The sequence below is a fragment of the Cimex lectularius genome, unplaced genomic scaffold (assembly GCF_000648675.2).
Source record: "Cimex lectularius strain Harlan isolate CLEC.00 unplaced genomic scaffold, Clec_2.1 scaffold92, whole genome shotgun sequence".
Taxonomy (NCBI): Eukaryota; Metazoa; Arthropoda; class Insecta; order Hemiptera; family Cimicidae; genus Cimex; species Cimex lectularius.
The window spans coordinates 396,663-420,317 of NW_019942502.1; the positions used below are offsets into that span (position 1 = coordinate 396,663).

Genomic DNA, 23,655 nt, shown 5'->3' on the forward strand with positions numbered 1-23,655 from the left:
ATCAGTAAAGACCACACAATTCATAACTTGACGATATACAATAAAGCAATATCTAGAGCATTCACACACATACAACAAACAAGTATAAGAAGACCAAAATGACCGGAAACTCCCGAACTACAATTAATACCCCAATACTCAAGAACGTATAACTAGAACTAATATTGACGACTGCATATAAAAGATACTCATTGATTTAAACTCAGGTGGGTTTCCAAATAACTTGACAAATACATCGGGCATGTGTTCATCTTCGTATCCAAAACGCGGATGTTCCAATTCCGGGTGGTCGAAAGGACAGAAGGCCAGAATGCGGGCTCGAATTCCGTATATCCGCCGTTTTAAAACGTCTATAGACCATCAAAAAATGAAGTCGTATTTATTATTCCCCTTATGGAATTCATTTCGTCCTCGGGAAGGCGTAGGAAAGCGAAAGAAAACGGGAAAACCGGCGGTCCGCGAGAGTGGGGGATGGTGAAGGGGAGCCGCGGCGCGGGGGTAGGTGGCGCTCAATCTCCCCTTTTCCCCGTCGTATAAGGGATGGCGATCCTCTTGGAGAAGAGCAGTCGGCTCGCGACATTCCACGAGTCTGTACGCGTCCAAACGATAACAGATTAACGATCGCGTGTTCACCACTATCGTCCAAAGGTTCGGACCAAAACTAAGGTTAGTTTTATAACTCCATAAATAGACATTAAACTGACTCGCTCAGATTTTTATACTCGCCTTTTATTTTTAAACCTTGGCAGAATTACTTGGCGGAATTATAGCTTGATATTTATTTATAATATTAAATAAAATTATACTTGTGTTAAGAAGATTTAAAAAAAATAATATCTCACTAACACTCTGAACACGATCCACAACCGTGACACATCTACACATTTTGAGTGAGTACACATACTCTGAATAACTCCAAAATTTCTATATTGTGTACATCATTGTATAAATTCATTTTCACTTCTTACATATATTGTATACTTTAAGGAATGTTTATAAATCTCAGACTCTGAAGATGATCTCAATAAAGTTCGAAACGTTGAAACGACAAAGAAACTGTTTTTCTAAACCTACGTCACAACAGACCGCATCTCATGATCTCTAAATAATCGTTAATTAACGGTCACTAAATACTACACAAATATAAAAGTTTTTTAGCTGTTCGTTACCGATTTGAACCCAATTCAAAGTTAAACAAAAGCTCTTATGTTAAAAAAGATGTTAACATTCTTCTGAAACATTGGAATACACTTCAACAAACATATATAGTTTATACTTATTTATTCCTTATACCGAACAACAAGCAAAGACTATGGACTAGATGTCAAAATGTTAAAATGTGTATTTGAGTCTATTCTAGTATCTATAAATTTTCAAACTGTTTCAAAGTACTGTAGTTAGCCTTTCTTTTGTAGGGGACAATCAATTTTCAAAAGTACAGACCAATATCCCTGCTACCTGTTTTTTTCTAAGGTTTCTAGTTCTAATCAAATAATTTAACATATAAGTCTCAGTTTGATTACAGAGAAAGTAAAAATACTACACAATATTGAGCTATGTTAACTTGTCACATGTTTCTTTTAATGAAGGAAATTATCCTATATCGACATTTATAGACCCAAACAAAGCTTTAGATAATGTTTCTCACTAATTTCTCATAAAAATTATTTATAATTACCCTGTTATACCTATTAATGCATACAGAGGTTTAATACAACATAATATTTAAATAAAGTAAACATAAAATACGAGTGACATTACATTGAAATTATATGAAATGTGTATATATGTAATAAAGTAGCAACAAAAAATGAAATAACATTTAATTTGTGTATTTATTCTGAAACTTTTTTGAAAGAACGAAATAATTTAATTAATTTTGTTTTTAAAGTCAGCAGAATTTAAGTTTAGTAATAATATTATATTTTCTAAATCTGAATGCAAGGAATATTTTTATTTAAAAGAAGTGGAGACAGGGCAATTAATTAAAAAGGACATTAAGTCATTAGAAGTCAGAGAGGTACTTAAAGAACACATTTTATCCAAATTGAAGTAAAATTTTTTGTAAAAAATAAATACTGCAAGTCTTTTTGTTAACTAAACAAACTTGAGTCTTTATTTGTTAATTTTAATATTAGTATTGAAATGTGACTCATTCAAATTAAAATTACATATAGAACGATAATCTTTAGAAACTACCGATATATAAGTTCAGAAAGTAAGCAGTTGATTTGTGAAGCCCTACCTAAAAAACATAAATGTTAAATTTAATAGACAATTTTAACCGAATAGTTTTGTTATGGTGTAGCTCAAGGCTCCATTGTTGGCCCACTATTATACGTTATCTACAAATGATATATGCAAATGCTTCCCCAACTTACGGGCTTTTGCTTTTGATAACAAATAAAAGTGCTAACTTTCAAAAATTACAAATTAATACTAAATCTAGACAAATGGTTCATAGATGGGGGTCTCAAGCGGATGCTGGTCCGCAAAAAGGAGGAAAGGTTGGACAAAAACTGGTTCCAACGAGCCAACGACTCTAAATAATAATCAAATGATGGCTCAATTCGTCAGCAAATTTTTATACCTTCACAGCCATCTATATAACCAATAGAAAATTTATTAGCTATAGTGGTGAAGAAAATTTTATTGTTTTTTAAAGAGTGAACCAATAAACGATTTAAAAAACCATGGATGGAAATCACACCTCAAAAAACATTTAGGCTAAGAAGTGAATCTTTTGGAAAATGCATTCTGATGATTACGTTTACACAGAAGCCCAAAAACGCTTGTTCATAAGCTAGTCGGGAATATATATATTTTTTTTATTTCGTTTATGTTAAACATCGATAGACTTTACATAACAAATACAGGACAGCAATTGGATCCCCCCTGGGGGCACCTTATTATTTCTCCAGCAGTTTTAGGAATTTTCCCTTATCTCTTGCCCAACACCGCCTAGTCGGGAATGCTGGGAATATTTCTCATTATTAGGAACAGAACGTAGCCTTTCTCGCAGTCACTGTGACAAAGTAAACAAGTCTCTTATATAAAGTTTGATATGCACTAAAAGCCAAACTTCGACAAAATTAACTATCTCCCTAATTGACTATTTTTCTGTTAGATCATTTTCGTATCAGCCAAATAAGGGTTTTAATGTCGTCGTCTGTAATCTTGAACTTTTATGACTCGTATTTTTTTAACTTCCAAATCGTACTTGAAGACAAGGTCATTAAAAAAATATGTTGTCGATATATCGACACGGTGTTTATCTATTTCTATTAAAAACTGCCAAGTGTACTTTGGCAGTCGTTGCAGGTTCTAAAAAAGAACCTTGTTTGTGTATGTGTTTCTCCCTCAAATGGAACATCGAAGAACTCTTATCAGAGTGATTATAAGTAATTGGCAGAAGAGTGTTTAGTTTTGTGCTGGGTAAATGAATTTATTAGCTTAAATGGATCTGATTATTTCCAACTACTCCAAGGAATATCCAGTACTTTGCGTTTACGTGAATGATCTGTGGTGTGTGAATATAATTTATTAGCCTGAATATAAACATTTATGCCTAATTACCCCGAGGATTATAGTGTACTATGAGGATAATGTGAAAGTGAACCATTTAATCTTTTTAAAAGTTTATGTCGTTTCCGTTGTATGTGTATTTCTATCTGTCCTATGTCAGTCTCACACTTGATTGTAGAACAGGACAAGAAATTAATCGGATTAAAACGCAAGAAAATATAAGCAATGTGAGCGCTCGCGATGATCAGTGTAGTTCGCAAGCCCCAAAATTAAAAAAAAACTTAAGAAAGGTGTACAATTTCGACTTACATTTATGTTCACTATTTTAAAACTTGCAGCAACAAATTTACTATAATAAGTAAAATGGAAAAACTAGAAAAAAAAGATGTTGGGTAGGAAATAAATGTCTTTTCCACAATTGCCTATTGTGTTGTAATAGTCTAATTTATTTCCTAAACATCATATTATTATGGACTTCTACAAAATCAAGATGGACACCATCAAAAAATTAGATCAGAAAATTCTTCCAACACCTTTCCGTACACATCAGGGAAATAAGAAACACAATTGTACCAAAATTTCATTAAAACTCTAGCAGTGGCGAAATTGTCTACGTGTAAACAAAAATGCGTTCAAAATTGGTACAACTTTGGGATCTTTTTAGACGGACTATTTTCCAAAGGACAACAACCTTTTTTTAAAACAAGAGAATCGAATTGTAACGTAAAGTTTAAAGAAACGGGAAAAATTCGAGCTCGTCGGAAAATCGTCTTTCCTGGAAATTGATTTATACAAAAACACATATTGAATCGATTATTTTTTTATTTTCATTTACAGCAACAAACAACCAATTGTTGCGTGTAATTAGTGAAAAAAGCGCACTGGAACTGATAATTAATTTCTTCTACATAAAAAAGTATAAAATTATGTCACAACTTTAGGTTATTGCCAAAAATTAATGATTCAATATTTTTAAAAGCCAATTGAAATAAATTATTTGAAGTATACTAAGAATATGAATAAAATAACAAAAGACTTGTTATAATAGATTTTGAGAAAAAGTTACAGAAAACGCCCAACCTTTTGGCTCCTTTTTTGAATATGAGCTCGGTTACTGCTGACTGTGCCAGGCCATCCGTGGACCCTTTTGTTGTACTCTTTTTGACATTGTGATATACGCGTGTGTGGTGATTAGTGACCGTTAGACGATGATTATTCGGAAATCGTGAGATGTAGTCTGGTGTAACGTAGGTTTCAGAAAAACATTTTCCTTATCATGCCAACGTTTCGATCTTTATAGAGATCATCTTCAGGACTCCAAGTGTTTGTTTTCTGCTTAATTGTGCCATCTTGTGTATCATGATGAGAGAGCTATACAGTGATATACAGTGAATGAATTTATTAGAGTGATTATATAGTGTGAAATATAATAATGTTGAGTATTATTGACCCTAAACTAAATTAGTTGTGCAGTATGTATAAAGAGTGTTGGGGGAATATCGAGGACTCCACGCTTAATTGAAGGGTGTCATTTCATGGGTCCATATAGAGAGCAATTATTATCTCTTCTTATTACTTGAGAATTGTGCTCGAGAACAGCAGCGAAACTTCGGGACTCCAGTTCGAGTTTTTGAAGTAAACGTGGCCGTTTTATTGTATAAAGGACGGATAGATACAGGTTCCATTCTGTACATTGAAAGTGAATCTATTTATTAGAGTAAATGTGTATTGTGAGAGGACCGATGTTGGAATATTGAGTACCTAATCACTGAACTAGATTAGTTAAATATGTAAAGACAGATATGGGAATATCGTTGGATCTATATAGCAGCGAATCTTTGTAGGGAACAACTTGGCCTTAAAAACTTGATAATATTCGGTAAAATTCGGAGATTAAAAAAAAGTACAGACTTTAGTGAAAAAGAAATGCTTGTTGAAATTGAAGTCCATCGAACATAAATGAAGTGTAAAGAAAGAAAAAGAAAAAGGGTGTTTGTCCGAAAAATGTCGCTGCCTCCTGAAATTTTTAAAAAGACCGGATTTTTAAACATCTTAAGTCTTAAAGATCCATGGTGGTGATGGCTACACCCCACGTTCAAATTTTCTTTTATGCCGTTCTCCAGTGCACTTGGGTCATGATGGCAGTAGCGGATTTAATATCATAAACATCGTTTAAAGGCGAGCGCCTTACCTACCGGGAATTTCTTTTCAACGAGGGAAAAAAGTATTAATCCTCCTATTAAAAAGGGTTGCTAAACCGTAGGGTAATTGACTCGATTATCCCAATTTGTTTATATTTTCTCATCAGACCTTCCAGGAAGCTTTTCCTTAACTCGATAATACCGTCTTAAAACATTAAATCCGATATCCTATTAGTTTCGAGGCACTGCTTTTTTTATTTTTATATTAAAAAATGATAAAAAAATATGTGATTCTAGTTATCTAGCAAGTATGTAAATTATAAATTACTTTTTATTAATTAAGGTTTTGATTGAGAAAAAAAAGTCAGTGACACAAGCGGGATTCGAACCCACGAACTTCGATTAAATACGCCGCTGCTCTACCACTTGAGCTATCGTGAATTCGATCCACTCGGACACTAACTCCCATCTCAACTCCACCTTTTGAATTTTCCCTCCTTTTTGCCATTTTTCAATTTTTTACTTTTTTATGTTGATAAACATTTTTTAGTATAAAATTTTTGGCTAATTTACAACAAAATAAAGAATAAAACAAAATTTTATACAAAGTAATTTTTTTGTTAGTATACCACAAAAGTTGGTTTAATTTGTAAGAATTAAAATTAATTAAAAAAGAAAACATTTCCGTTTCAGTTAGGACTCGTTGAATAAAAGGGCCCCTCCAAACTTCGAACCACATGTGCTGTACGACTTTTCAGGACCTATTCCAGGACTTTTTTTTACTGCGCCCTCCCTCGGTTTTTTTAAATTTTAAATCGGGGCAATAACTCGTTAAGACTATCCAATTAAAGCACCAAACAATACTTTGGGAATTCAATTAATTTCAATTGGCTATGGTTAAGGGTTAATTTGGGATGGCACTCGATTACATTACCACTCGTTTATTTGCATCTGCCCTCTTTATCGGAACAGATCAACGTCATTACTAGGAATAATGTTGTATCTTATTACTTGGCAACTTATACATCACATACATAAATAAAAAAAAACAGGATGGCAAAATGTTCAAAATGCATGAAGGAGATGAAACTGCTAAAGAAACTTCAAGATGTTCGACAATCCATCCGTTTATGAGGGGTTTTGGTCTGCGAGTGAGCTCATATTGAACCGGCACAGTGTTCTTCAGTGAGGAATTTGAGGAAGGTCGAGATCTCACTGAAGATGGTGCAATGGGGAAACGGTTTGACTTACTCAATAAAACCCGTGCGTGGAGACAGATCCAGTAAGTGACCCCCAGTAAGTTAAGAGAAATCCATCCTATTTTTATCTTTTCGTCCAACAAAAACTTCCCTTTTATGACAAACGGAAAGGTTGCTTTACAACTTTCTTAAGTTATACTGAGATACGTCTAAGAAAACGTTTGGTGAATGGCTTTATGAAAAAATGAAATTTTTAAAATTACACGGTTACTTACGTCCATGAGATATATTCAGACTGCCTTGGTAGACACACAAGTACTGTCCTAGAGTTTCCAGCTTACAAAATTCAAACTGACCCTTGACATGCCTCTCCAGCTATTTAAAGGGCCGATAAGTACCTCATGAATAGGTAGTAGGATTAGTACACGGGGTTGCAGGTGCCCAAAGGATTGCTAACACGTATTATTGGCATATCGGTTCAAACAGGTTAGAAAAATTTATTATAAATGTCGGCATTCTTTTATGTCAAAGAGACCGCCTAGTAATCCTAGGGAAAATAAATTTAGGGTCGGCCTTATACCTACCTAATGGCAGAACACAACAATGTTTACCAGTAATTCCATTATATAAAGTTGCAAGCTAATTTCATTACATAATTATGCCATTATCTCATAATTGTTCATAATCCACAATTAATCATTATAAAAGAGATTTTGGTTGGTATTAGTATAGTTATAATATGTTCAATATACATTATTATTCAGAAATTGTGAGATGCGGTCTGGTTTGATGTAGGTTTCAGAAAAACATTTCTTTATCGTCGTGCCAACGTTTCGATCATATTGAGATCATCAATAAAGATCGAAACGTTGGCACGATAAAGAAAATGTTTTTCTGAAACCTACTTCACACCAGACCGCATCTCACGATTTCTGAATAATTATCGATTAACGGTCACTAATCACCACACAAATATACATTATTTTATTTGTGATAATTTTTAAAAAGTAAAATATGCTCTCTTAAATTTATTGGAGTAATGTGTAGAGATTAGTGACCGTTAATGTATAGTTATTCAGATATCGTGAGATGCGGTCGGGAGTGATGTAGGTTTCAGAAAAACATTTTCTTTATCGTGCCAACGTTTCGATATTTTATTGAGATCATCTTCAGGGCCTGGGATTTACAAACAATGTTTACATTTAACAAATACATTTAGGATGTGGATAAGTGAATTTATACAATGCAAAAGATATTTTATATTCAAACAAAGTATTTCTACTCACTCAAAGAAGACAAACACTTTGAGTGAGTAGAAATACTTTGTTTGAATATAAAATATATTTTNCACACACACACACACACACACACACACACACACACACACAAGCGCACACAGCCACTATATTTTTTTAATCTTCGTAAGTTTCTACAAATTCTGTGCCAGGGTCTGTATAAATAAAGAATTGTTAATTTTTGACAAAAACGTCAATTTGTAATAAAATTTTATAGCTTTTACACATACAAAAGCATTTGTTTAACATTTTTTTGATTATCTATTGGTGATTTAATAAGTGCAACGAATTTTTTTGAGTTTCAGTATTATGAAAGGTTTTAGAGGAAAGAGTACTGATTGGTAAAAAATACAACTTAAACGAAAGCGATTTTCTGATTTTTATCAGAAAACGTGATTCACAATATTCAAAAAAATAATTTTGAGTACTTCGAAAGCTTGGAACTTCAAAAGAATAGTTTTATTCTATGTACAAAACGTTTTAGTTTAATATAAAAATGTATTTAATTGATTTACTGTTTTCAAGCGAAGTATGGTTGAGTTGAAAAATTGGTTCACGTGCGGAACGCGGTGGTTCGACTCGCTCGTGACATTAATTTTCCAATTCTACCACACTTCGCATTAAAAATAAATCAATTAAACCATTTACGTGTGGTGACCGTTATTCGATAATTATTCAGAAATCGTGAGATGCGGTCTGGTGTGATGTAGGTTTCGGAAAAAAACGATAAAGAAAATGTTTTTCCGAAACCTACATCACACCATACCGCATCTCACGATTTCTGATTAATAAACCATTTACGTTGGTTAATAGGACCAACTAAAAAACATATACTAATAAACCATATATAATGAAAAATACATTTTTGTTCTAAAATCGGTTTCTACCCTTTTAAGGCAACTTGAAACAATATATTCCAGTACGTTTTCATAATTTGTTAAAACAACTATTTTTTTAATGATACTTTCAATATGTCTATGGCTTTATTAAACAGAAACATATTAGCTTTACATAAAATATTTAAAGCATCAGTTTTTTTACACATGAATATTTATTAGCGCGGAGGGGTTTGAAACCATTATTACGTCAAAGAATATCATGTACTTTGAGGGATTTAGAATTAATGTGTGAATGAAGAGGCTTATCCCTAATTTCCCCCTAATTAGTCTGGCGTATTGTGAACGAGTCTGGTGGGTGAACAAAATTTATTAGCGTGAATGGAAATGGACATCACTCAATTACCCGGGGTAATATGGAGTACTCTGGAAAAGTGTGAATGTTAACCAGACTATTATGTTTTCATCTTGTTTTTGTGTATTTGTGTTGATTTATCCCAAATAGACCAAGCTTTGAGATACAGGGAGACTACCTTTAGAATAACCAAATGAGATTACCTTTAAATCATAAAACATCATCTTTGTTCTAGTATCAATAAAATAAATTAGTAGGTTTAAAACGCGAGAAAGATAAGAAAAGAAATGCAAAGTTAAGAAAGATAGGGCTGACGTTGACCAAAGTAAACTAAAAAACAAAAATAGGTCAATTATTCAAATTTCGTTGGGTATAATAAACTCCAGGAGGTGGGAGTTAACCAATACATGTCGTTTATCTTTTGTTCGTCCGAGGGCTATTTTACGAATAAGCCAATGGAAATTTACCATCTTTCCAAGCAGGTCCGGTTGGTTTTAGTAGCCTCAAACGGCCTTACATTCAAGAGTCATCAGTACAGTCACGAAACCAAGACCAAACCAAAGTGGGCGAGGAGCAATCTACCCCGGGCATCAATAGATCCGACAGATCAACAGTTTAGATTTCGTGTGGTCCTTTTGATCCATTAAAGCCCCTTAATGAACGAAGTAAGCCCAGAACATTTTTTACTGCCTACAAAAGACTACGTTCAAATAAATACTAGTCAACTTAACTGTACTTAACGAATTTTCTTAACACACTGACAGTTATGTTACAATAATTATAATTAACACAATCAATTATTATAAATAAATCAACAGATATGTTTTTGAGCCATGCCCATATAATAGGCAATTATTCAGAAATCGTGAAATGCGGTCTGGCACCAGACCGCATCTCACGATTTCTGAATAATTATCGATTAACGGTCAATAATCACCACACATAATAGGCAATATTGCCAATAATCCATATTGATATAAGTTTTCCAAATTTCGAAGAAACATGGTCCGCTTGTTGACGGTGTGTCGATCACGTTTCTTCTGTGTCAAAATCTAATTAAAATATCTGTTCGGATAAATTCTTAAAAGTGAGATAGAAGTGTAGCAAAGCTACGTGGTCGACTTTTTTTTTAAATCCTCAGCTCAGAGAACTGTAGAGAAAGTTGATCGTAATTAAAGCCGCCCTTGTGAATCGGAATGGTCTGATACTTTTATTCGATATGCTCGGCCACACGTGACACGAAGGGTAAACTCCCCTATTTTTCTCCCGACCTCTCACCAACCAATTTCCACGATTTGCTTTCGTGTGTTAATTTGTTTCGACGGAAAATTTTTGTTTACGGACTTGTTTTACGATTTCACGTATGTAGAATTTTTATTGATAATAAATAAGGATATAAGGATCAATAATAAATATAAATAAATAAGGAACATCGATATTTACAGGTGTATTCTTGGTCAAATTAAGGTGAATCTTTGCACTACGATCCTGATTTTTTTCCAAGTTTTCGATGTTCCCTTTTAAATATTAATAACTTACCTCGGATAGGTTCACAAATAGAAGAAAGTATGAACAGTTGAGAAAAAAAGGCATCAATGCTTGTTCAGTCGTGCTGTTCGCGAGAGAGAATAGAGAGGGAAAAATTAAGAAAAGGGAGGGAATCTTTGTGAATCAAGAGTAAGGTTTTATTAGGAATCTAAGGCATAATAGATAGAAAGATAGACGGAGAAAGTGAGTAGAGAAAGAGAAAGAAAGTAAGGGAGAGAGAGAGAGAGAGAGAGAGAGAGAGAGAGAGAGAGAGAGAGAGAGAGAGAGAGAGAGANAGATGGAGGAAAGTGAGCGAATGATTGAGTGAATCATGATAAAGGTTTTATTAGGAATCTTTGGCATAATAAATAGAAAGATAGAGGGAAAATACATAGATGTAGAAAAAGATAAGAAAGAGAGAGAGAGAGAGAGAGAGAGAGAGAGAGAGAGAGAGAGAGAGAGCGAGAGAAAAGGGAGAAAGGGATGGAGAGAGAGAGAGAGAGAGAGAGAGAGAGAGAGAGAGAGAGAGAGATTATGATGATGATGATGAACACTTTATCAATCAATCACACAATATTTGGTCTCAAGGACCCTTCTTACATCTAATTCGAAATGCAATGGTTATCATGTTTACTCTATTTCATTAAACATTGATTATTTCTAATAACCTGGTTTATGTGTTCAATTGGTCAATCAATATGTTACATACATCTATTCATTTTGTATATAAGATAATATTAAATTCATATACAAATTATTATTATTTTTATTTTAAGTACAAATTATAAATGTATTTACTTCAAATTGCTTATTCAAATAAATATTCTAGTATACAGAATAATTGAGCAATTAAAAAGTAAATTACTAATATAATAAGCGAACAAAAATATTTTTTCAATACAATTCAAAACAAATCATGAATTATAAACTGTCAATATAAATCCAGAAATAAAACCTCTAGTCACTAAATAATAATAAAAGGAAGTTAAATTTAAGACAATGAATTATTAGCATCAATCATAGATAGCTTCGTTAGACGTGATTTTTCAGACTGTTCTGTAAATTGTTCATAATTACTCATAGTTTTATGTGTATAGGTATTCTATAAAATGTTATTGCACCTTTTACTGAGCATGACCTATTAAAAGATTTGGTTTTGTGCTTAACGACGCGCAGGAGGTAGTTTGTAAACTTAGTATTTTTATCATAAATCTGAGACATATATGTAGATATTGCGGTTTTGAACTTTCAAACTTTATAAAACTTCACACATTATATTGTAATGGATTATACGATTGGTTAAATTTCTAATTAAGAGATAGAGGAAGAGGGAGAGTGAAAAAGATATTGATTGCTTAATGGTTTATTAATCAAAACACATGCAAAAGTTTGGTCTCTATCAGCTTTCATTTAACGTGTAATTACAATTATAATATTTGTTTATAGTCGTAATAGACATGAAATATAAATAACAAATTAATTAAAAACCTCTAGTCACTAAATAATAATAAAAGGAAGTTAAATTTAAGACAATGAATTATTAGCATCAATTACAGCTTCTTAAGAGGTGATTTTTCAGACTATTTTGTAAATTGTTTATGTTTTCATATAATTTTATGTGTATAGGTAATCTTGAAAAAGTGAGAATGACCTATTAAAAGTTTTGGTTTTGAGGTTAACGACTTCATAAGAGAGTTTGAAAACCTAGTATCTCTATCATGAAACTGAGACATATGTGTAGATATTGTGGTTTTGACTTTTTAGATTAATAATCGATTATTAAATTACTAATTAAGAAAGACGGAAAGAGGGAGAGTGAAAGAGAGATTGTTTGATTGATTAACGATTTATTTATTAAATTAACATTTAACGTGTAATTATAATTATTAATATTTGTTTATAGTCGCAACAGACATAAAATAGAAATAACAAATTGTTAAATCTACAGTGAAGTAAATGAATAAAGTGGGAGTAAGTTGATCTTATAAGTTATATTTTTATACCGAGTATATTATTGTTAAGTAACAAAATCAGATTTGCCTAAGATTAGAACCTTCTAGAATTGGAACACAACTTTACGATAAAAAAAAAAAATAATACAAAGAGAATTCTATTAATTTCGAGTGGCCCCTTCCGAAGAAAAAGGATTCACCCGCGCGCCCACTGTTGGAATTGACCTTCTCACCTGTTGGTATCACTGTGTAAAACCAGCATGGTCGCCCCGGCCAGTCGAACCGTTTTCGGCGTGCATCGCGCTTGTAATTTTCTGACTTTTCTTGTCCTCTTTTCGCCTCTTCCTCTTTATCACCTTTACTTTATCTTACCCCCCCGCTTCACCCTCGTTTATGCCGAAAACCACGCGAGTGTCACCCCTGGGCCCCTAAAAAAGAAGAATCTCTGTCCGGAATCGCCGAACGGTGAGTTAACCTTATTTCCGTTCATTGTTTCACAATTTTATCTCCTCTTATAATTCTCCCTTTTCTTTTTAATTTAATATTTACACAGTCCGCTACAAATATTTAATTGTCCTCCGGTTTTTGTTGAATATATTGTCGGGATAATTAATATTTGAACCATCGGTACAGTTAGAGCCTCGCGTACTGCCCGAAAGGCACCGCGCCACGACTTGCCATATCATGTGTAAGTTTTATTTATTTATTTAATTTTTTATTTATTTTTGCCCCTTCGATTTCAAGTTCGTCTAGTTAATAAATTTTGTAAGTCTTATTCAGTTTGGGAACTTTCTTTCTTAAAGGTTATTCCAATTAGTTTGCATTCTAGGTGTCTTTAAGTTTAATAATCAAAATAATTAACATATCACATTTATTTAAATATTTGATAAGCAAAGTAAAATGCTGCCTCTACTGAAATTTACAATTATAGATAATTATTGTTCATTTGACGTAATTAGTTTCTTGTGAAGTGAAGAAATTTCATCTTTTCACACGTAAAATATCAACTTATTAAATTCCTTCAATTGACAACAATTTAAATTGTATAAACAGCACTGATAGATAGTGAAAATGTCAATTAAACGCAGCTGTCCAATGTAGACAGAAATATTTCGTTCTCATGCAAGCTGTTTAAGAAATTGCAAAGCAATTAAATTCTGACAATTTGTCACCTTTATTTGGCTTCGTTGGACAAGATTCAAATGGCTTAAAAGATTTTTGAAGAAATTCAAAGAATTGTCATAACCGCCAGCTTCGTTTGATGCAATGTTTTTCCTGGACAAAGCTGTCGGAGCTCAACGTCGAAGCCTGATCCTGAAGTTCAAACCTCTTTGATGTATAATAAACCCAAACTTCCCTAAATTAATATAAATACAAAAACCATTAAATATTAAAAGAACAACATGCTATCAATTAATACAACTTAATGCCCAGTGAAAATGAAGCACTGAAGGTTACAATTTACACAATAGGCCATGATATTTCAAACGTTTTTTCTTATGACGTTATGACTCGTCAACAAGTTAACCAATACATTATCTTCATTTTTAATCATATATTTATTAATTAGTTTTTTTCACATTAAAATTATAAATTGTATTAGCAATAGTTTCCAACGGTACACAAACAATTTTTCATCAAATCCAATACATCAAAAATTAAATATAACAAATCTGATACAAAAAATACTTAAATTAAGTGGTATAACGTATCGCAAAGAACATTAAAAACTAGTTGAATTACTATAATAATTGTCCTGAAAAATAAATTTTACACTTAATAAAAAAGAAACAAATTTTACAATAATAACTGTAATAATAAAGATAGTAATAATAATAAAACCAAAATATATGGGTATTTATAATAGAAGGACATACAGAAAGAATTATAAAAATTTGAAAAAAGAACTTAATGGAACAATTTAATTTTTACAAATATTTTAAAAACAAAATTAATTCCTTCCTACACCTATAATAGATAACATGGACAAATGAGACTACCCACACAGTGAATTTTGAAAAAGTAAAATAAATNTATTTTTTTTTTAAATGTGTTCTAAACGTATAAATAAATAAATGATTAAAAATGATCATAATGTATTAGTTAAGTTGTTGACCACGCATAAACATTTGAAATATCATGGCCTATTGTGTAAATTGTAACCTTTAGTGTTTCATTTTCATTTGACATGCAGGTTACTTTTATTAATTGTTAACATGTTATTTCACCCCGAAATTGATTCTTGTTAAAAAAAATAATAAAGGTCTGTGGGAAATGTTTAAATTATGGAACAAAAATTCGAAATTCTAATTATAAAACAGGAATAAATTTTATAATTAAAATGTTCTGTTTTTTCGAACATTTGGCTTTACAAATTAAGTATTTTAAAAGGTTAAATTAAAGCTTTGGATGGCAATAGTATAGTCTTCTAATACTGAAAACAGAAATATTATCACTCAACCCCCTCATCAAAGGATTGTTGCCCTTTGTGTATATCGGTGCCGTAGTTTGTTATCTAAAAAGGCCAAATAACGTTTGGAAACTATAAGGGAAAATACTTTAATTGTTTGGGGAATCACTTTTTAATTGCTTGTAAATCATATAGTCGATGCAATTGTTGTGCTAGTAACAAACATCTCTTTTGTTTGTACAATTTGGCATCACCTACCATCCCACAAACAATCGAATGGCCTCCCATCGTTTCCAGCCCAGGAATTAACGTACCACGCACAATCTCGGGATACTCGTCCGTCAAAGGAGTTTCTTCCGACCGCCGAAGCCATGATTGTGGATGCTGATGGAAATATCTATCAAATTCGAATGATTATTGACACAGATTCTTAAGTCTACTGTATTAGCCACGCTTGTAGGCAATTTCTTGGATTAAAAGGTTCTGAATTCCCACTCAACATTTCAGGAATTGGAGATAATCCGATTTCAAATGTCAAAAATGTGTTCTTGCACAGTTGCACAACGCCACATATCTGGAGATCCAATGGTAGTTTTTCTTCGAATTGCCTCTGATTTACCTACCACACCTATACCTCATTGCACACCAGATTTTCTTCGCTAGAATTAGCCCATCGTTCTTTCCGTATTAATGGATGTTCTTCTGGGAGCGAATACTTATCCTCTCATAATTCGCTTCTCGCATCTCCTTAAGGGAGAGCCTCTTGTTATCCGGACCATCCGGATGGATTTTACTGGGAAAGATTCCCGGAAATTTGGCCGAAAGTGCGATTTTTTTTCACTTGTTCCACCCGCTTTTACCATTGTACAGCGCTTCTGGCAAACGGAATAAATAAGTAATCCCTCAGTTAATTTAATATTTACGAAGTCCGCTACATACAATGTTAAAAAAAGGAAGCTCTGTTCTCAGTGGGGTAACACTGATCAATTTAACATGTTTCACCCAACAACCACCATTAAATTTTTAAAACTAGTTCAAATTTAGAAATACATGATGGTGTCTTTTAAACCAGTCTATACCTTTTAATCAAAATAAATGAACTTCAATAATTTATACGTAATTTATGATAATGTATTGCCTACATAACATACATGTTACCTGCATAACATGCATTCTTAACATACAGGGTGGCTCTCTACTCAATGCATTAAATTTACCAGTACGTTATACGCTCTAAATGGAAGAAAAAACAAATTAAAACCCATGGTCCGATTCTCATCCCTATCGCAGATATTCAACATGTTTTTCCAACTATCTCCGGTTTTCGACATAAATATACACTTAGCTCTTGAACTATTCATTTTTGTCAAAATCAAAAGAAAGCATTAAAAATAGGTAATCTTCAATGAAGGTTTTGGTTGAGATAAAAAAATCAGTGTCACAAGCGATTCGAACCCACCACGTGAGCTATCGTGACTTCGATCGTGATCCACCCGGACCCTAACTCCCCATGTCAACCCCACCTTTTCTTTTCACATTTTCCCTCCTTTTTGCTACATTTTTATCTCAACTAAAACCTTAATTAAAGATTAATTAATTGAAAATAATTTATTTGGTCAATCGGACCACGAAACCTAATAGATTCAAAATAGCGTTAATTTTCCTTTAAGAAGGCACCCTTCTAAACTTTTCAATTTAATTTTTGGTAACAAATTATGCACTAAATCTTTCAAAAACTTCTGAACTTAAAATTAGTAAAAAATACTAAATTTTAAACTCATTGGAAAAATACAAGGTAGAGCTTGTCAAATTTCAGAAAAACTTCTTTATTTAAAAAGCTTTCTAGGGTGTATTTCTTTTATTACATAAAACTTTTTTATTACATGGAAAACAGAAATTTTATGCTAAATGGGGAAAAAGTGTTAACGGTGTAAAAAAGGGGGAATGGGGTTATTGTAGTAATTCAAATTTTTGCTCTGGACAAAATATATTTCTCAACTCTAACTTAATAAAAAAAACACAAAGAGAAAATGAAATAACACACATAAAAAAGAGACAATTAACATTGCTAACAACCTAAGCTGAAAAATTGTATAAAATATCTAAACTAAACACAGAAAATAGAAACAAAAGAACAATACAGATGCTTTAACAACGTACTTTAACTTAATGGAAAAGCACAAAAACGAGATTAATTGAACGTTAAAATAAAAAAGAACACATAAAAGAGTGGGATTTATCATGTAAAATTTTCCTTTCTTTATGCAATAACATATGCACTATTTGCAGTCAAATTTTCCTTTCTTTATACAATAACATATGCGTTCTTTGGAATCAAAACAATATATGTTCCGATGCAGGCATACTGATATTACAAAAGATCCAAGTTGAAAAAATGTCGTTAAGTAATAATTATTAAAGACTTACTTGCTAAACTGGATGGTTAATAATAAAGCTAGGAGATCAAAGATAAAGCCATGGAGGTAAAAAACCTTTTTTCTGTTGTTGAGCTCTCTGGCTGAATTTGACGCCTTCCTGAGGACTTTGAAAACTTATTTTTAAAAAAATTTGATTTGCCCGGACATATGTGGTCCTAATAGAAATTGGCCGGACAACACATCCCACCGGGAAAGATAACTGAGCAAGGCGTCAAATTCAGCCGAAAGCTCGACATCAGAAAACATGTTTTTTTATCTTCCTGGCCTCAACCCTGATTCCTAGCTTTAATATTTATCATTGATGGTCGATACCATACTCAACTATTGGTTGAAGAAAAATTAATTTTTAATAGTCCGGTTTCTATTTCTTCTAGAAACAATCTTACAATAGAAATGATAATGATGGGATGAGTATGCTGTTCAACTACTTTAAAAAATAGTTCTCATTCTTAAGAGTACGAATCTTACGATCTGAGGATAACTGTTGAAATTAAGGATTAAATAACACGTCAGACTAATAACGACTTCCTCATACTCAACATCCAGGTCCTTGCTCGACAAGATTTGTACAATCTAAAACCTAGATGTGAGATTTAACATTAAATCTAAGGTTGCAGTGAAAAGTGGGTTTTACTTATGAACTAAATTGCGTTAAAGTTAAAATATTTTCCCCAAAAGACACAGATTAGATTAGATTTTATTTATTTGTAATAAATTTACGTAGAACCCATTGCTTTAAGTTTTAGGGGAAATGGCGGGGCATTTTTACATCCCGTTATAATAATTGATCTATTTGTTCCCTAGTCTAAATGTAGAGGTTTTAACAGTATTGTGTTCGTGGAAAATTACAAAAACCCATAAAAATAGGATGCCCCAAAATACAAAAGTATAATAGATCGTAGTTATGATTGAAGATAATATAGACAAAATTTTATGTATTTAATATAATATGCCTCTCTCATCTCAAGTTACAATTTTGTAGAGAAGAAGAGATAGTGTTATAAGAAAATCGTCGTATTGAGATTAAACAAAAGTTTAGAAAATGTCCTGGTTTAAAAGATAAAAGTAAAGCTAGGCCACTTCACACATTCATGAAAGTTTTAAGAGGATTTTAAATGTTCAATTTTCCTTTTGTGAAATGTAGGAATCTCAAATTTAGCAGGGTTGCTTTTGAACAGTAGTCCGCTCGTTCGTTGAACTTGGACAGTTTCGCGTCCGTTCGTTCATTCCGATAAGACGGATGAGTTTGAAAAAGTTAAGGGACAAAGAAGCTTCCCGATAAAAAAAATCGTCTCAACCCCTTTTTTTTCCCTCGGATCGGTTCGGATTTAATTAACCGACCGGCGCGGGCGGAATGATCAGGCATGAGATACGGGACTTTAATGAATGGCGAAGATGAAGGGGATGAAATTCAGGGTGCCATTGGCAACCATTCGCCCCTTCCGTGTCACTAAACCTGTCAAATTAACGGAGAAATGATCCTATTAGGGAGGCGTCTGCTTAGTGGTTTCACAGAAGGACCCAGGGGTAACCGTTGTAAATAGGAACTTGTTTTGTTCATTAATACAGAATATAGACGACACCTGCGCCAGAAAACCAACTATGGCCAAAGTTGCTTAGAATCATTTTGGACTTTTTGTTCTAAACCGCTTCCTTAATCCAGGAAAACTTACCTTTAAAGTATTCACAGCTTGGAATTTTCATATGAAATTGAGTTTATTAAATTTCTTATAAATTATACTGGGTGTATCGCTACTCGTACCACAAATGTCATCACGTGCTTCTACACATCAAAACACTTTAACTTAATAAAAAAGCACAAAATGAAAGAAAAATGAAACAAAACATGACAAAAAAAACAACAAACAATAATACAGAAGTGGCAACCAACTTTAGCCTAATAAAAAAACAAAAAATGAAAGTAATTTGTTATTCAATATGTTTATCGCTTCTCTTTTTGTAAATTTTTTTTGAGCTTTTGCATAAGTGCGTGTTTCTTTTTATTAGGTTATTTATTAGAGTTTTTTATTTTGCCTTCGTTTATGTAGATATTTTGTCCAATCTTTCTGCTGTGGTTGTTCGCTATGTTTGCTTTCTCTTTTTTTGTGTGTTTGGTTTCATTTTTATTTCTCTATGTGCATTTTTGATTAGGTTAAAGTTAAGAAATAAACTTTACCTAGGACAAAAAATAGAATTACTACATTAATCCCATTTCTCTTTTTTCACTCCGTCACAACATTTTTCCCCATTTAATATGACATTTTGGCTGGATGAAAGGATAGGGTATGCCGTGAGAAAGCTTATTACACGAAATTATTTTGAAATTTGCCAAGCTCTACCGCGAATTTTTCCATTGAAGTTAGAAATTTAGTTTTTTCACAAATTTAAAATTTAGCAGGTTTTGAAATATTGAGTGTGTGTTTTTAACAAAAATTAAAACAATTGGAAGTTTTAAAAGGGTTCCTTCTTAAATTTTTTTTGCAATTTTCAATGTTTTTCCCTTCAAGATGAATAGTCGGAAAGCTACTAGTAGACATTAGACAGTTGAAAAAAAAACAAAAAAAAAACACACACACAAACAGATAAAATGTTGAATATTTGCGAAAGGGATGAGAATCGGACCCTGGTTCCATACGATTTTTTTTGTTGTATTTCAGTTATTGAAGAATCTCTCGACATTTTTGGTAGGAGTAGCATATCACCTTGTATAATTAATAAGAAAATAAAATTACATATCCTAATGGAGATTAAAATATAGTATTGTTAATAATTCGAATGGGAATAGTAATACCTCTCATTCATCAATCACTTATTTTACTCTAACAATTTATTAAACGTATATTGATAAATTTTAAGCGCTTTCTTTTTTAGTTCTGCTGATTTCTTTGTTATCTTGTGTTATATGGGGAAATTTCAATATCTGATAATGGTCTTTAGTACTGGAGTAGAGAAATAGGTAAAGCGAACATGTGAATCTTCCTATGTTATTGTTCTTTCAGGCTATTTGAACAATTGTGAGTTTTGATGTGATTATAACGGAAAAAAATAAGGACGAAATCAACAACTCGTCAAACGTTTTATTTTTATTTCAGGGTTCAAGTTATGTAGGATTTTTGAGGATAGGAAAAATATTTTCTACGATTCACGATTTTAGCGGGTTTTGAATAAACCAAGATAGGCGAGATATTAACAAGTTACACAACCAAAAAATCGCTTGTAATAAAATAGACCATCTTTTTTCGTTGAAAAAGATGCATTCCTAATATGTTTTAAGCATCCTTAAATGCAAATTTTTATTTATAAACAAAAATAGATATTTTTCTAGGTTGGTCCAACCGACGACAATTTTCTTTTTATAAAAATAAATAAAAGTTCAACAATATACGAACTTAATGGAAATAAGGCCAAATTAAATTTTATGTTGGTACTATTCAAGTAATAGTAGCTCTACTAGGACAACGCCATTAGGGAAAAAAAACCAGTTCTGAGGACTTAACCTACCCGACCTAACTCTATAAAATTTTATTATTATTGAATTGACCGTTTTAAAAAGGACCGTTAGAAAATAATGCTTTCTTTGTTATTCTCAGTGCAGTCTTTAAACATTAAGTGACAATGAGTATTGTTATTTTTATTATCTAATCACGTTCGAAAACCAAGTCATTTACTTGTGGGTTCTTCGTATTACCGATTTTAAATAGAAGGAATAGAAAAGGAATTATTTTTCTCATGAAATTAAATTGTTCCCATAATTTCTATATAATGGAAAATTGCGTGAGCATGAAAGAGTGAGTGCGAGAGAGAGAGAGAGAGAAAGAGAGAGAGAGAGAGAGAGAGAGAGAGAGAGAGAGAGAGAGANTGAGGGGGGGAGAGAGGGAGTGAGAGGGGGAGAGAGAGATAGCTTGAGAGTGGGAGAGAAAAGCCTTAGACAGATGGGCTTGGAAAGGACCATAGACACCTGGGGAATCCTTTACGATTATAAGCAAGAGTTCTTCCTTTTCTACCTTTCGAAAGGTTGACGAATTTGCTTTTTTTTAAATTAAGAGAAAAATAGCCAACTGAATGTTTAACAGAAAACTTATAAACCTAAAAAATTCAAAGTATGGCAGGAATTAATTATTTTAATAAAAAAATGCTGTTTTTCAAGACGGCTCTCAATGATCACGGTAGATTCGAGATAAAACCAGCACAGGTCAATTAACAGGATCGGGTCCGATCTTTGGGCACGCAAAACAAGGAGATGAGTCAAAGGCTTTGTCAGTTAATTAGAACCACCATGGAGCCCATTAGAGAATTAGCAATGCTAGTATAAAGTGGTAAATCTGTTAGGAAAACAACGCTATCCCTCAGACAAGTTAGTGAACTGTTCTAACTCAATATTCACGAGAATCGGGTTGGGCCTAATCAATGACTACGCTTAATTTGTATCTATATTTGCACCGGAACACCTTTGCGAACGCAGAAGCAACCGTTTCCTAACTAACTCTTGGTCAAACAATGGTATCCCAAGGGAAACTAAGTGGTAATTTTAGTCTGTTCCACAGGAAAACAGTGCGGCGTATATACGCTATACTAGAAAGAGAATTTTAAATGTCAATTCCTCATAAGTGTAAATATTTTTACGTATATGTTAATGGAAATTAATACCTGCTTCAGAAAACCAACCATGGCAAAAGTTGGTTAGTTTTATTTTCGACATTTTGTACTAAAATGCTTCCTTAATCCACTAAAACTTGCTTTTTAAACTGTTTAAAGCTTAAAAATTTTATTATGAAATTGAGTTTATTAAATTTCATATTTTTCTTATAAAATGATGACTAGGTGATTCGCTACTCGTACCACAAATTTCGTCATGTGATTCTACACCTGAAAACACTTAAACTTAATAAAAAGCACAAAAAGAAAGGAAAATGAAACAAAACATGACAAACGAACAAACAATAAGACAGAAGGCCTAACATAAAAACACAAAAAATGAAAGTAGTTTGTTCTTCACTATGTTTATTGTCTCCCATTTTTTACGTTGAATTTTTTGTCGAGCTTTTGTATTAGCATGTGTTTCTTTTGTACAGGTTATTTATTAACGGTTTTTTTTATTTTGTGTGAAATTCACTAACACAATCACGAACAAAACAGCTACTACTACTAACAATGTGGCAAACAATCACAGAAGAAGCAAGAGATAGATGGATAGGTGTATATATATATATATATATATAGAGAGATATATATATATATATAGAGAGAGAGAGAGAGAGAGAGAGAGAGAGAGAAAGAGAGAGATATAGTGAGACAGACAGATTGTGAATCAGAAGAACTTCTCGATTATCTAAAATGTATGATTTTTAAATATTTGATTTTTATTAATTACTTTTGTGAGGAGTATTTAAAAAAATAAAACTTCAAAAATCGTCATTATTTAAATATGTTTGTGAGTCAGTACGGCTATAAAAGCTCTAAAGAAAGTAAAAAAAAAATCAAGTGATAATTGAAATCTCGGACACGGATAATCTTTAGGCGGAGAATGCCCAACACGATCACAATATCGTCTGATGTGGGCGGTTGTTCACTGAATTTCGTTTATCCCCCTAACGGTATGTCAGTAATCCTACACTCCCAGCTTTTGTGCCCGTGCCATAGTTTCATGTCATGATGACAGATTTGATTTTGATTTGATGCGAGAATCATTCACCACTTGGCAAATATTTAGTGACATTATTGATGATTTGATATTTACCATAGTAATTAGTTTCTGAATAAAAAGAAAACTAATTGTAAGTCGCCTGTTCCCAAACAAAAGAGCGTTTTGTACTCAATTAACGATTGAACGAGAGAATGTATATGTATTTCAATATATATTCTCTCTCTCTCTCTCTCTCCCTCTCCCCCTCCCCCTCCCCATCCCCCTCCCTCTCCCTCTCCCTCTCCCTCTCCCTCTTCCTTCTCCCTCTTTCTCTCTATATATTTTCTCTATATA

General features: G+C 32.6%; 1 protein-coding gene across 3 annotated transcripts in view; it reads left to right on the forward strand.

Moving 5' to 3' along the window:
• Positions 1-539: 539 nt before the first annotated feature.
• The window catches only part of LOC106670218 (leucine-rich repeat-containing protein 4C-like), a 509,524-nt gene continuing 486,408 nt past the window's right edge, over positions 540-23,655 (forward strand). The window contains exon 1 of one of the 3 annotated variants that reach the window (XM_014400338.2): positions 540-666. The gene's annotated coding sequence lies outside the window, so the exon portion shown is untranslated. Of the gene's footprint in view, positions 667-13,113; positions 13,296-23,655 lie in introns of those variants that run through there. The other 2 variants (XM_014400367.2, XM_014400347.2) reach the window with 2 other exon arrangements.